The sequence below is a fragment of the Aquarana catesbeiana genome, linkage group LG04 (genome assembly GCF_042186555.1).
Source record: "Aquarana catesbeiana isolate 2022-GZ linkage group LG04, ASM4218655v1, whole genome shotgun sequence".
NCBI classification, from domain to species: Eukaryota; Metazoa; Chordata; class Amphibia; order Anura; family Ranidae; genus Aquarana; species Aquarana catesbeiana.
Window position 1 is genome coordinate 557,400,939 of NC_133327.1, and position 13,805 is coordinate 557,414,743.

The following is a 13,805-nucleotide window of genomic DNA, read 5'->3' on the forward strand; positions in this document are numbered from 1 at the left end:
TCTGCGGACGATATGCTCCATTTCATCACCTCCCCGACCACCTCCCTCCCAAACCTTTGCAAACTCCTGAAGGAGTTCTCCAAAATTTCAGGGTTGAAGGTCAACTACTCTAAGTCATCTGCCTTAAACATTTCCCTCAAGACAGACACAGTAGTCGCACTTGAAAGTTCCTTTGACTTTAAGTGGAACGACTTTTCCATCGATTACTTAGGAATTAAACTCACAGCCAAAACGGAACAATTATATACTGCGAACTTCCCCCAGACTTACCGTAAGCTTGAAGCTGACTTAGGAAACTGGACAAAGGAGGAGGAGAATCCACGCAGTTAAGATGACTTTACTACCAAGACTCCTCTACCTCTTCAGGGCCCTTCCAATAAGCATTGTTAAGGAACATTTGACCAAATTTCAAAGAAAAATAATCAAATTCATATGGGGGGGCAGAGGACTAAGACTCCAGCAAAAAAACATTTTTCTACACAGACCGCCTGGGGTTTAGGGCTTCCTCAGCTTTTCTGGTATTATCAAGCTGCCAGGCTGGCCCAGCTCTCCATGGTCTATTCTAAGGATGAGAAACCAGACTGGATTCAAATAGAGAGACAGGCTGCTCCAACCTACACCCTAGACTTCCTACTCTAGGTCCCCCCAAGACAGCGTCCCCCAATACTCTCCCCGTCTCTCTCTCAATCCTTCAAAATCTGGGACAATTTAAGAAACAAACCAGCACTAACCTCGAGGTGTCACCCTCTAGCGCACATTTTCAACAACCCAGACTTTACCCCGGGACTGGAAATCAAAGCCTTTAGATGGTGGTTGGACAAGGGATTGTATCGAATCGGACACTTCTTCACTACCGATGGCCCTATTTCCCTTGAATTTTGTCTCAATCATCTAGAAATCCCTAATTCAGAACGTTATAGATGTCACCAAATAAGACACTTTCTCCGCCACATTAGCGGGGAGAAAACCTCGCCTCACACTTTCACACCATACGAATTATGGTGCGGGCAGTCCATGGAACAGAGGGGTGGAATCTCCGTCATCTATCAGTCACTATCCCATCAATCCCTAAAGACCCCATATATGCTCGCTTGGGAGAGTGATCTTTCCCTCAACTGGGACTTAGAAAAATGGAGGCTCTCCTTCAACAGATCCTTTAAGGGCATTAAGAATATCTCCCTAATAGAATCCAGCCTCAAGGTCATTGCTAGATGGTACCTTACCCCAGACAGATTGGACAAAATGTTTCCAGCAGCAGACCCCAGGTGCTTCCGAGGGTGTCAGCTCTCGGGCTCCATGGCCCACATGTGGTGGGAATGCCCAAGATTAAGACCCTACTGGAGCAAGATTTTCTCCCTGATTCGAAAAATCATGAAAGTTCAAATCCCAAAAACCCCAGCCATAGCCCTCCTCAATGACAACCTACCCAAAACGCCAAAACGGTTGTGTAAACATATTCACTTCATCCTCCTGGGTGCCAAACTCACCATTGCCAAAGCTTGGAAACAACCCAAGGCTTCCTTCAAGGCAGCTATTCGTAAAATATCTTGGATTATGTCCCAAGAGCAACTCTCTAGTATTCTTCACGACACCAAATCGCAATTCAAAGCTATTTGGGAACCTTGGGCGCAGTATATGGAAATTTCCCTTATACCTGGTGTTCAACCGCAAAATTCCTCCTATTATTAAGGGAGGCGGGGTCCTCTCCCGTTGATAGGCTAGCTACTCTTTCCCTCTCCCCTCCCCTCTTTACACCCCCTTTCTGCCTACCCCTCTAAGGTTACTAGGAAAAGTTCCCCCGACTTAAGTGCAATCAGTCCTTCAGAGGGAGGTCTCTCCCTATAGGGCTAGCAAACCAGGATATAGCAACCTCATTGTTTTTCCTAGACCCCGTGCCTAACTGGCAAACATTTGATGGGGCGGCTCGCTGAGATTCTCCCAGGCACAGCATGATCCCTTTCGGGTGCCAACGGAACCTCTCCTTGCCCCTCCGCATTTTTGTAGGCAGGCCGGGCGGTCTACACATAATTTGAAGAGTTACAGTAACTCCTTAGGTACCTGTTATTGTATATGTTGTGTGCTAGATCCTTACACTATGTTTTAGGCATTTCCTGCACCCCCCTCAGGGGTACGCAATGTAATATTTTGCTTTTCCTATTATTTTATATTGTTTCCATTTTTGTAAAACCAAAAAAAACATTTTGAAAGATAAGAAAATTTATTTATATAATCTGAAATTTACCACGTAAAAAATATATAAATAATATCACAGTGATAAGTGCAAAAAATACAACAAACTGCCAAGTGCCACACAATGAGTGTTAATATCAAATCCAAGATGTGATACGTGGTTAGTAAAGTCCAATTTATGAAAGAAATGCACATAAAGTCCATAAAAAGAGTTCATAAAAAATCCAACGTGCGTGCATTCATCTTAGTGCTTAGTGCTCAGAATTCCATGCTCAAGTGCCATTCAGTGACCCCCCGGGGACAGCTGCTCACCTCAGAGCGTGCGACCCAGCTGTGAGACTGAGTCTAAACACGATGATGAGCCATCCCACGGCTCAGTGATGGAATCCAGATACACAGTTTTCAGCAGCAGCTCCACAGTTAGCAACTCATAGCCCAAAGGAAATATCCACATATATAGAAATATATAAACAGCCAATGTGATGTTTGTGCAGAACAAAGACCTATATGCACCCCCAAAATACATTAGAGCTGAATATGACATAAAATTGAAGATAACATTAGATCCAAAATAGAGATTAAAATACGTATAAAACGCATGTATACATGCCTGTGTATGGGTACGCACACATATATATAAAATTCTATAGAGGCACTAAATTTCAAAGATACCACTACAAGCTGTGTCCTACAAGCATTTGAATGAAATTTAAAATATATATAAAACGCATGTATACCTGCGTGGACTGGATGGCACTTGAGCATTGAATTCTGAGCACTAAGCACTAAGATTAATGTACGCACGTTGGATTTTTTATGAACTCTTTTTATGGACTTTATGTGCATTTCTTTCATAAATTGGACTTTAATAACCACGTATCACATCTTGGATTTGATATTCACACTCATTGTGTGGCACTTGGCACTTTGTTGTATTTTTTGCACTTATCACTGTGATATTATTTATATATTTTTCACACGGTAAATTTCAGATTATATAAATAATTTTTCATTTGTTATATATACAGATAGTAGTTTAATCATCGATACTCTTATTCTAATGGTATACATCTAGTATATTAGTTACACATTGCACCTTATAATCACTTTTTTTTTTTTTTTTTTATATATATCCTTTGTACCTTGCTGTGGCTGGATAAGCCACTTATGCAGTATTTTCAGAACACCTCATATGCATTAATAATCTCCAGATTGACATTTTCACCTTAGCGCAGCGTATCTTTTGTATACATTGTATTGCATGGCATATGAAACGTGTTCTGCGTGGGCAGCTAGGGGATTTCCACATTTGAGGCAATATACCATTGTGGCTCGCAAAATCCCCTTTTATCTAAGATATGTCGTGCCAGCAGGCTATGAAAAGCATGTCCTCCTCACAGGATGCAGGCGCATTGCAATAGTGGTGCCCTTGGAGCAGCTTTAGCACTGATACCTAAATACAATGGCACAAACCTCCTGTTATCTGACTGGTTGGAGTGATTGCAGATTGCAACCTGCCTGTTCCAAGTGCTGGAGGCCCTCCTTCCTTGACCATTAATGGATTAGAAGATGATGCTAGCAGATCCATCCTGGTACTGCCAGACACACCACCTTGACACAGATCACAGCCCAGCAAGAAGGCTTGTGTGGGGCCATGATCTCTGTGGTGGAATTAAGACAACAGTTCTTTGTGAGGAAACAGCAAGAAGGTAAGACCATCCCTCAATTTGCCATTGCTGTTCAGGAGCTGTGGAAATATCAGAAGGACAAGGATCAGCAGGGCTGTGCCTCTTGTGGCTCACTGTTCTGGTAATCCGGGATCGATTTATCTCAGGGATTCAAGCTGGCCCCTTCCAACGGGTGCTACAAAACCAGGTATAGGCCACCAAAGTTATGGTCCAATGCAGTGAAGAGGGAGCAGGGGGATGAAGAGACTGGGTTGCATTTACCTAAAAAGGTGGCCCTTGCCCCTTCACCCCTTTCTGCATTGGAGACCGCTGCTCATGGGGCTGATGAAGTACCTCTCCTCCATCTGGCAGGAAGATAGGAGTTGGGATAGACTCAATCCCCTGAGAAACTGCAGTTAAGAAGAGGATAGGAAATCTTCCCACAGGCTGTTAATCTAGGTGTTCCCAGGGCAGGGGAATGATCTGTGGTAACTGCTTCAACATGTCCCAGGCATGACTCCAAATTGATATCTTTATCTACTGTGGCCACCATGTAGATGAATGAGCATCAAGCTCAGTGCTTGGTGGATTCAGGATTGGAGGTGACCAGCAAGGACTGTGTTTTTTTTACCAACAGCAGCTTGGAGGAGACTCCGTTCTGGACCTGTCCTGGGTAATCTTAAAAGCTGTGAATAATCTTCCTATTCTGGTAGGAGCGATCACTTGGATATCCATTAAAAAATTCAACTAGAAGATCACATTGGACCTCACTAAACTACTTAAGAATGTCATAATCACGATAGAGGAAATACAGGCAGCAGTGAATCAGCAAAAGCAGGTAAGGCTCCTGGACCAGATGGCCTCACTGTCTATTATTATCAACTTTTGTTTCCTATTCTGGGGCCATATCTGGAGAAGATATTTAATGGATTAGGAGACTCATTCTCCTTCCATACAGAAACTCTGAAAACCTTAATCACTGTATTACATCAAGAAGGGAAAGACCCCACACAATGTGGGAGTTACAGGCCAATCTCACTTCTAAATACAGACCTGAAACTTATCTCTAAAATTCTAGCATTACGATTACAACAATAACAACAGCCTTTGTTAATTAATCTTGACCAAGTAGAGTTTGTCCTGAAGCGAGAAGCATGGGACAATACAATTAAGGCCCTAAATTTTATCCAGGTGGCAAATGCAACTAAAACCCTGTGTGTGTTTCTTGGAACAGATGCAGAGAAGGCATTTGACCGGGTTAATTGGAAGTTTATATTCACGGTCTTGAGATATAGAGGCCTGGGAGACAATATGCTCTGTTGGATCTTAAAGTGGAGGGCCACCCTAAAATAAAAAATAGCATGAAAAATCGTAAAAAAAAAAAAAAAAAAAACATTTGAAAAAAAAAAAATGTTAAACTTACCTGAACCCTTGTTGCTAGGCAGTCTTCCTAATCTGCCTCTTCCTATTCTGCGGCGTGTCCTGCTCCTCGGTGAGCAGCCCCGTTGCCTTCTGGGAACTGTGTATGTTCCCAGAAAACCACGGGGCCATTCACAGAGCGCAGCGCCGCTCGGGCGTGCGCAGTAGGAAACTGGCAGTGAAGCTGCAAGGCTCCACTGCCTGTTTCCCTTAGTTAGGATGGCGGTGCCGAGACCCGAGAGCCGAGGGACGGGTCGACCTCGGGCGGACGACATCGCGGGCACCCAGGACAGGTAAGTGTACTTATTTAAAGTCAGCAGCTACAGTGTTTGTAGCTGCTGACTTTTAAAAAAAAAAATTCCTGGCCGGAATCCAGCTTTAAGTATGGAGTAGGAGTGATGTCCTCCTCCTTTAAGGTTACAAATGGAACTAGACAAGGATGTCCACTTTCACCACTTCTATTTGCCCTCTCCCTGGAGCCCTTCTTCTGTAAGATCCGGCAAAACTCGGATATTGGAGGACTTATGGTCGAAAGAACTGATTATAAGATCTCGGCTTATGCCGATGTGTCATATACCAGATAAGACCAGAACTGTGTGGACTGCAACAGAGTGAACCAGACATAAATGGGTGAAAGTAAGTTTATTAAGGTAAATGCATATACATGTGAACACACCACCAATACAAACAGAGTGAACAAACCAAACAACCAAACAGTGATAATAAACCAACCAGTATATGTAGCAAAAGGGAGTACCAGAATCGTAGTCAAGCCAGGCCAGGGTCATAAACAGGAGATCAGTAGATGGGGGGCCAGGAGTAAACAGACACGGAACAAGATGGAAGACATCAGGCTGCAAGGCAAAGATCCAGGGATACAGGAACAGATATAACAAGTTCAGGATACAGAATACAGGAATTAGGCATCAGGTAAACAGGTAAACAGGTAAACAGGCTGCAGGTCAGGGCACAAGGACAATACCAGGGCAAGATGAGTGTGCACTTACTGGGTATTTATACAATAGCTGCTAACAAGGTCAGGTGAAGCCTGATTGCAGAAGGTAATACCTGCTCCACACTGGCAGGATCCCTCCGCTGGTGGACGCCAGTACTGCGGTCAAAAGATGACATAATACCAGCAGGGAAAAGCTCTTCTGACAGCTCCAAACTGCCAGGAGACACCTGCTGGTGGGCCTCAGTACTGCACGCCAAATGACTGATATTACCAGCGGAGAAAACCTTTCCTGACACGATGATATACTTTTCTCATTAATAAATCCAACAATATCCCTCCCTAATCTTTTCCAAGAGATGGAAACCTATAGTATCCTATCTAATTTCAAGATTAATCTCTCTAAATCGGAGGCGATGGGAATAGCGGTCCCTGCCGAACAGAGAATTCTGAAATCTAGTTTCAAATTCAAATGGACAGATCAGGCTTTGAAGTATTTAGGGACTTTGATCCCAGCAGACCTCTCTCGTACATTTGAGCTCAATTACCCACCACTCCTTCAGGCGGTGCGGATCCTCGAGAGGTGGCATAATGGGTACCATTCTTGGTTTGGCAGAGGTAATATTATTAAAATATTAATATTATTATAATATTATTAAAATGAACACCCTACCAAAGTTTCTGTACTTGTTTCAGGCTATACCTCTCCTATGCAATACTTTAAATGGATACAGGCATTTTTTACTGGATTCATCTGGGCACACAAAACCCAGAGGATCAGAAGATCCTTGCTGACTCTTCCGAAGCAACGCGGGGGAATGGCTGTACCTGACCTGTATAAATACTATCAGGCTGCCCATTTGGTCCATCCAATTGATTGGTGTAGGCATGGGGATACAAAAATGTGGCCTAGCTTGGAACAGGCACAGAGCAGTGTAGTATTAAATAGAGCCCCATGGTGCTTTTGAAGCCTTCCATCTAATATTAAGACCCACGTTGAGGCAGTGCTCAGGGCTCTTTTCTAAAGGCAAGCTCTCATTAGATTCTCCACTGTTCCCAATTTTAGGGAAACCACAATCTGCCCCGGGCCTTAATGTGTGTGTGTGGGGGGGGCTTTGATGGATTAATGGAACAGGGGATCTTTCAGGCTTCTCATTTTATGTCATCCGGGGAATGGGTTACGTTTCAAATGTTGACCTCCAGAGCGGGGCGATATCAATCGGATTTCTGGCGAGCAGCTGAATTACATACTTCTAAGGTCTTTGAAGTTATTCCCCCTGCAAGAGTACTGTATAGAGAGAGGCTCACTCTCTCATACTATTTCAAAGATATACACTTTATTAGTAGCACCTTCCGAAGACTTCCAACTGCCATTCTTCCAAAAATGGGAGGTAGATCTGGATATAACTTTCACAGAGGAACAGCGAGCGAATATAATTCACTCCATATTTGAAACCTGAATCTGTACAAAAATGCAGGAAACAAACTATAAGATCTTCTCCCAATGATACCGTACCCCGGCTATCCTCCATAGATATTTTCCAAACGTTTCTGATTGATGTTGGCGGTGCCGGAAGGAGCGAGGGACATTACTATATGTTTTCTGGTCATGCCCTAGCATCAGGGACTATTGAAAAGAGGTCCAAATGATTACGCAAAAATTCAGTGACCTTGAGATTCCTGAAGACCCAATTTTTTTCTTCTGCATGATTTTAAAAACCCGGGTAAGACACATAAAAATTTTAGTATGTGCCACCTTTTGAATGTGGCTAAATCTTGTATCCCCCTTACCTGGAAGCAGATCCAATCACCATCAGTGGGATTATGGCTTAGAAGGGTGGAAGAAGTGAATAAATTAGAAGATCTGGTTTGGACAATTAGGCAGAAGTGAGAGATATATGATAAAATCTGGGCTCCATAGAACCGTTATATTAAGAGGAGGGAAGGAACCTTATTGATGTGAATCTTATTGGCTGAGGATAGAGGGCACCTAATTAAGCTTGGCTCCTTGCATGAATGCAACCCCACTTGCTGGTTGTAGGGGGCAAGGGGGAGGGGGAGAGTGCATAGAGGAGATAATCATTTTATTTATTTTTTCATCTCTCTTCCCTAAGAGGAGTAGAGGGGAGAAGGGTGGGGTTTTTCTTTTTTTTCTTTAGGGTTGAGGGCCCCCCCTTTTTTTTGCTTTTCCCTCTATGAGGAAGAAAAAAAGAAGCGGTAAGAGAGGAGAAGGTTCAGAATTCTTATTACTACATTACTATTAATACCCCCAGAGGGGGTATAACTCTAGATTATGAAACTGGGATTAGGTTACCGTGAAGGTTAAGTAAGATACCCAGACTAATATGTTGATATGGATGATATGGAGGAATATATTGTTGAATAAATTAGCTTTATCCTGTAGAATAGGAATGAATTGCTTATGAATTGATAAGTATGTTATAATGTTTGAAGCCTTTATTTCTTCCCCTTTAATAAAGAATAAATAATAAAAAAAACAATATCATAAGGTGAGGGCGTGGCTTGGCACTTGATGGAGATGGCTGCCTGAAGATAGAGCTCCAGGAGACCTACAGCCTTTTAGCACTCCTCTGGCGATCTCAGCACCGCAGAATGAGCAGACTGCTATGGCATTCATCCGGGACAAGCTTGTGTCGGTCATCGGTGGCTTCCAATTATTCAGGACATCTTCAAAACAAAGTCACGTCAGGGCCGCGGCACGCCAAGAAAGATGGCGCATGTACGAGGGGAGGATGAGCACAGTGAGAACTCCCAATCTACATCCGGTAGGAGAGGCAAGAGACTTAAACCTTCCCCTTACACTGGCAGATATGAACACCATTGCCACAGATATTAAAAATACATTTTTCTCGGCCATCACTGATTTGAAAGCCATCACTGATTTGAAAGCAGATTTACTGTCACTGACAGAAAAAATGACCACAATGGAAAAGGCAGACAGCAGAAGAGATAGGGCTATAGCTCACCTGGAAGCTACCACAACATCACACTCTTCCCATTTAATTGAGATAAATAGAGAAACAATATCAGGGTGCGTGGGGTCCCTGAATCTGTTAACTCAGACCAACTTCACTCAGCCCTGAGATCAATCTTTAACAATGTTATGGAAAACCTGTGGATTCGCCCATTGAATTTGTACAGGCTCACAGAGCTTTGAGAATGAAACCTTCTGACACAGCACCCCTCAGGGACATAGTATGTTGTATTCAGAGTTTTCCTCTGAAAGAGGAAATTCTTAACCAGGCCAGAAAGAACGTTCAAATTATTTTCAATGAAATTACTATTGCCTTATATCAAGATCTGTCCCCTATCCCTTTGCAGAACAGAAGGGCCATGCGCTCCTTGCTGGAATTACTCAGAGAAAAAGGCATCACATACAAATTGAGCTTTCCCTTTGCTCTGCAAGCCACTTCAAATGGGAAACAATATGTCCTGCGGATGCCAGATGAAATCTCGCATTTCTGTGCAGATTTGCACGTATCATACACAGATCTACCCAACTGGTATGCCAAGTTCGAACACCTCCAGCTTATCACAGTCCTGTCTGTACACCAAATCCCTGGCCAAACCTCCAGTAAAGAAGAGCAGATATGGTAAACAAACAGGCTCGGGAACAGGCCGCTTACCATTCTCTTCTAAACAATCTAAGCAATCTAGATACCGTGCCGTGATACAAGCTGAAGAACGTGGAAACACCCATGCAGAAAGATTTGACTCCCTTGGGAAGTTTGTTGATTTACACCGCCCTATTGCTTGCCCAGTAATTAAGGATAAAGTAATAAAGTAATGAGATTTGTTGCAAGCTGCTGCCTGCTGTTCAAGCCTGTAATTACACTAAGTTCGGGTCATGTTCTTTGCAGGCTACTGTTTGTCTATCCTGAGGCCTTACTCCTAGACTACCAATGACTAAGACATTAGAAGGCCCTCTCAAGATCTCTCTCAGTCGTTTCTCTCTGGATGAATGTATAGGGGCCCTGACTCTCAAGCAAGTGCAAAAGTTATCTTTATTTTATAATCTCGAAACTTAATAAGCTAGCCAGGGGTTATGTTTTATGTTTTATGTTTGCATTTCTTTTTAAGTACAGTTCATTTTAGGCTGTGGGTCTCTCATGACTAGCTCTCTTTATATATTCAGTTGTATATCTGTTTATTGAAAGTTAGGAATAGATGAATACTGGCTTTCTATCTCTTAAGTTAGCTCTTCACATTTCTCCCCACCAGTGGGTAGTGCTGTGCGACAGGGATTGGCACAGTCATTGCTCACATTTGAAAAAGAGCTTGCAGCACTAGTTGCTGTAGGCAGATACTCTAACTTATCTCTACACCCCTAGCTGTTGCAGGGGTCCTTTGTGTACATTAACTTTCCCCCTTTTTTTTTTTTTTTCACATAGGTATAATTACACACTGAAACCATGGCATACTCATGCTTAGCCCAGAGTCCCTTCCTGATATCACATAATGTCCGGCGGTTGAACGCTCCTGAAAAACGGACTTCCCTTCTTAGGGAACTTAATAAAGCAAAACCTCTTTTTGTCTTCCTACAGGAAACGCATTTCCAGTCTGGGAACATCCCAAACTTACACCATAAGTATTTCCCTAAAGTATATCATGCCACGAATTCTGCAGCCAAAACCAAAGGGGTGTCTATTCTTATCAGCAAATCGGCGGGGTTTGCGGTTACTCAGCAACTGGCTGACCCAGAGGACAGATTTCTATTCCTCAAGGGTACATGGGGTTTAATACCTCTAACTCTGGTAAATGTTTTTTTCCCCAATACTGCACACATTTCTTTTTGCAGGCATTTCGTTGAGGAGTTAAAAAGCTTTGCCTCAGGGTGTATTGTCCTGGGGGAGATTTGAATGTTCCTTTGAATTCTCTTCAGGACACCTCATCAGGGAAAACCAGCCTAACATAAACGCACCTTGAAACACATGAAAGTCCTACTCCAATCCTTAACCCTTGTAGACACATGGTGCACAGTAAACCCAGTGGGCAAGGATTACACTTCCTATTCTGCACTTCATGATAAATATACCCATATTGACTATGTTTTCATTATGCAGAAAGACCTCCCAACCTTGCATGATGCGAGCATAGGCATACAAACTTACTCAGACTATGCACCTATTTCACTTACTTTAAACCCTCCTGAATCTCATACTAAACCTTGCATGTGGAGACTAAATCCATCTATATAGACAGATCCAGACTCACTCCAAAAAACGACTGAAACACTACGTAGCTATTTCTCTGAAAATGACACGGAAGACCTTTCTCCTTTAACAATTTGGGAGGCACATAAATGTGTCCACCGAGGAGAGTTGATTAAAATAGGGGCCCAGAGCAAACTAAAATCGGAACGGCAAAATGCCTACTTTGCAACCAAGATAGCCCAACTAGAGACGCTCCACAAACTCTCCTTGGGGGGCTCGCCAAAACCTTCAGAATTTACTAGAACTTAAGGCCAAATGCTCCCTTTTCTTCAAGAAAATAATCATGAGCATGGGATAAAGGGGGAAAATATTTAGCTAGAGCCCTAAAGGAAGCTTCCCTATCATCTAATATTTGGCAAGTAAATCTGAGTAATGCAAAAACCACATGGATAAAATTGCCACTAGTTTTCAAAAATATTATTCTAAACTTTACAATATCCCCCAAATGCATAAACTAACATACCTACAGGGAGATAGAAAATGAGTAATCAAAGACTATTTGATACAAAGTGGTATGCCTACCCTTTCTACCAAGGATGCAGAGTCCTTTGAAGACCCAATATTCTCTGAAGAATTATTGTCTGCAATAAAAAGCCTCAAACCAGGAAAGAGCCCTGGACCAGATGGCCTTATGGCACATTACTACAAGGCGTTTAGCATCAAACTTGTATCCCCGCTACAGCATACACTAAACTTCTTAATGGATCCCTGACAAATACCAAAACATTTCTTATTGCACATGTGACAGTACGTCCCAAACCGGGCAAAGACCCAACCGAGTGCTGTAGCTACAGGCCTATATTCCTACTTAATCTTGATCTGAAATTGCTGGCTAAAATTGTTGCCAACTGTTTACATACATTTCTTCCTCAGTTGATAAGCTCTGAATAAGTTGGGTTCATGCCGGGGAGGGAGACAAGGGATAACGTAACAGTGGCCCTTAATTTGATCCATCGTAGCCAACGAGCTGGTTTTAAAGGCTTTCTGCTGTCCACTGACGTGAAGAAAGATTTCAACAGGGTGTCATGGGACTTTTTATTGGCTACCTGCTCCCATATAGGCTTGAAACCACATATGCTTACGTGGATTTCTTCATTATATCAGAATCCAATGGCCAGGTTGCAGATCAATGGTGCCCTGTCAGGACCAGTTTTCATTAAAAATGGCACTAGACAGGGATGTCCTCTGTCACCTCTGTTATTTATACTGTCTTAAGAGCCATTTATTCACATTTATAACGCAACCACACGTGCTTTTACTGTCTATGGATACCTTTCCAATCTTAAAATAAATTACTCCAAATAAGAGGCCATGAATCTCACTCTTCCCCAGAACATAGGAGTGCAGGCACAGCAAAACAACTCCTTTAAATGGGTATCACATGCACTCAAACACCTAGGGGTCCAGCTCACACGCTGCTGAATAATATTTTCACGCATAACTTCAAACTGAAGTTCTGGCAGATTGAACAGGATCTTTCCAAATGGTCGCTCAAACACTTTTCCAGGTTCGGCAGAGCTGCCATTGTTAAAATGACCATACTTTTACGACTATTATATATTTTCCACACATTACCAATCAATTCAATCAAATCAATTTGCAGGGGGTACACATTTGCAACTTGGCTCTTTCTCAAAGTGGCGATTTCTATAAGTGAAATGCACTTCTGACTCTTCACTTCAGCGAAGGCACAAAGCGAAAGGACACAAGATAAACACTTTGAAAAACAGCACACAGACATCAGGTGAACTTGTTTACTCCTTTGGCTCTTTTTCCTTGTAACATGCTTTCTCTACCACTGCTTTTGACAACTCTGTCCTCCATCCTAAAACTATCTCTCCTTCACCCCTCTTCTCCCCTCCACAGCATATATATATCACCCTCACTCCTGTCCTGTCCTTATTACTGCACCCACCAACTCCTGCTAATTCTAAATCCACATACACTAAAAATCTCCAAGACCCTGGGGCATGTCCCTTCATATAAATCCCACTCCCATATTACCTCCCTCACCCTCTTGCTTCTCCTAACCTCTGGAGATATATCCCCAAACCCTGGGCCTCCATTTAACTGTACCCCATGTACCCATCACCCTGCACCCTCTGGCAGCAGCCGCCGCAATCAACACAATTTAGTTCCCATTTCTATTCTTCCCAAAACCAGACTCCCTTTCTCTTGTACCCTTTGGAACTCCCGCTCTGTCTGCAACGAGCTCACCTCTCTCCATGATCTCTTTATTGTCAACTCATTTAACCTACTCGCCATTACCGAAACCTGGCTCCACGAATCCGACACTGCATCTTCTGCTGCCCTATCCCATGGTGGTCTTCTCTGGACTCACTC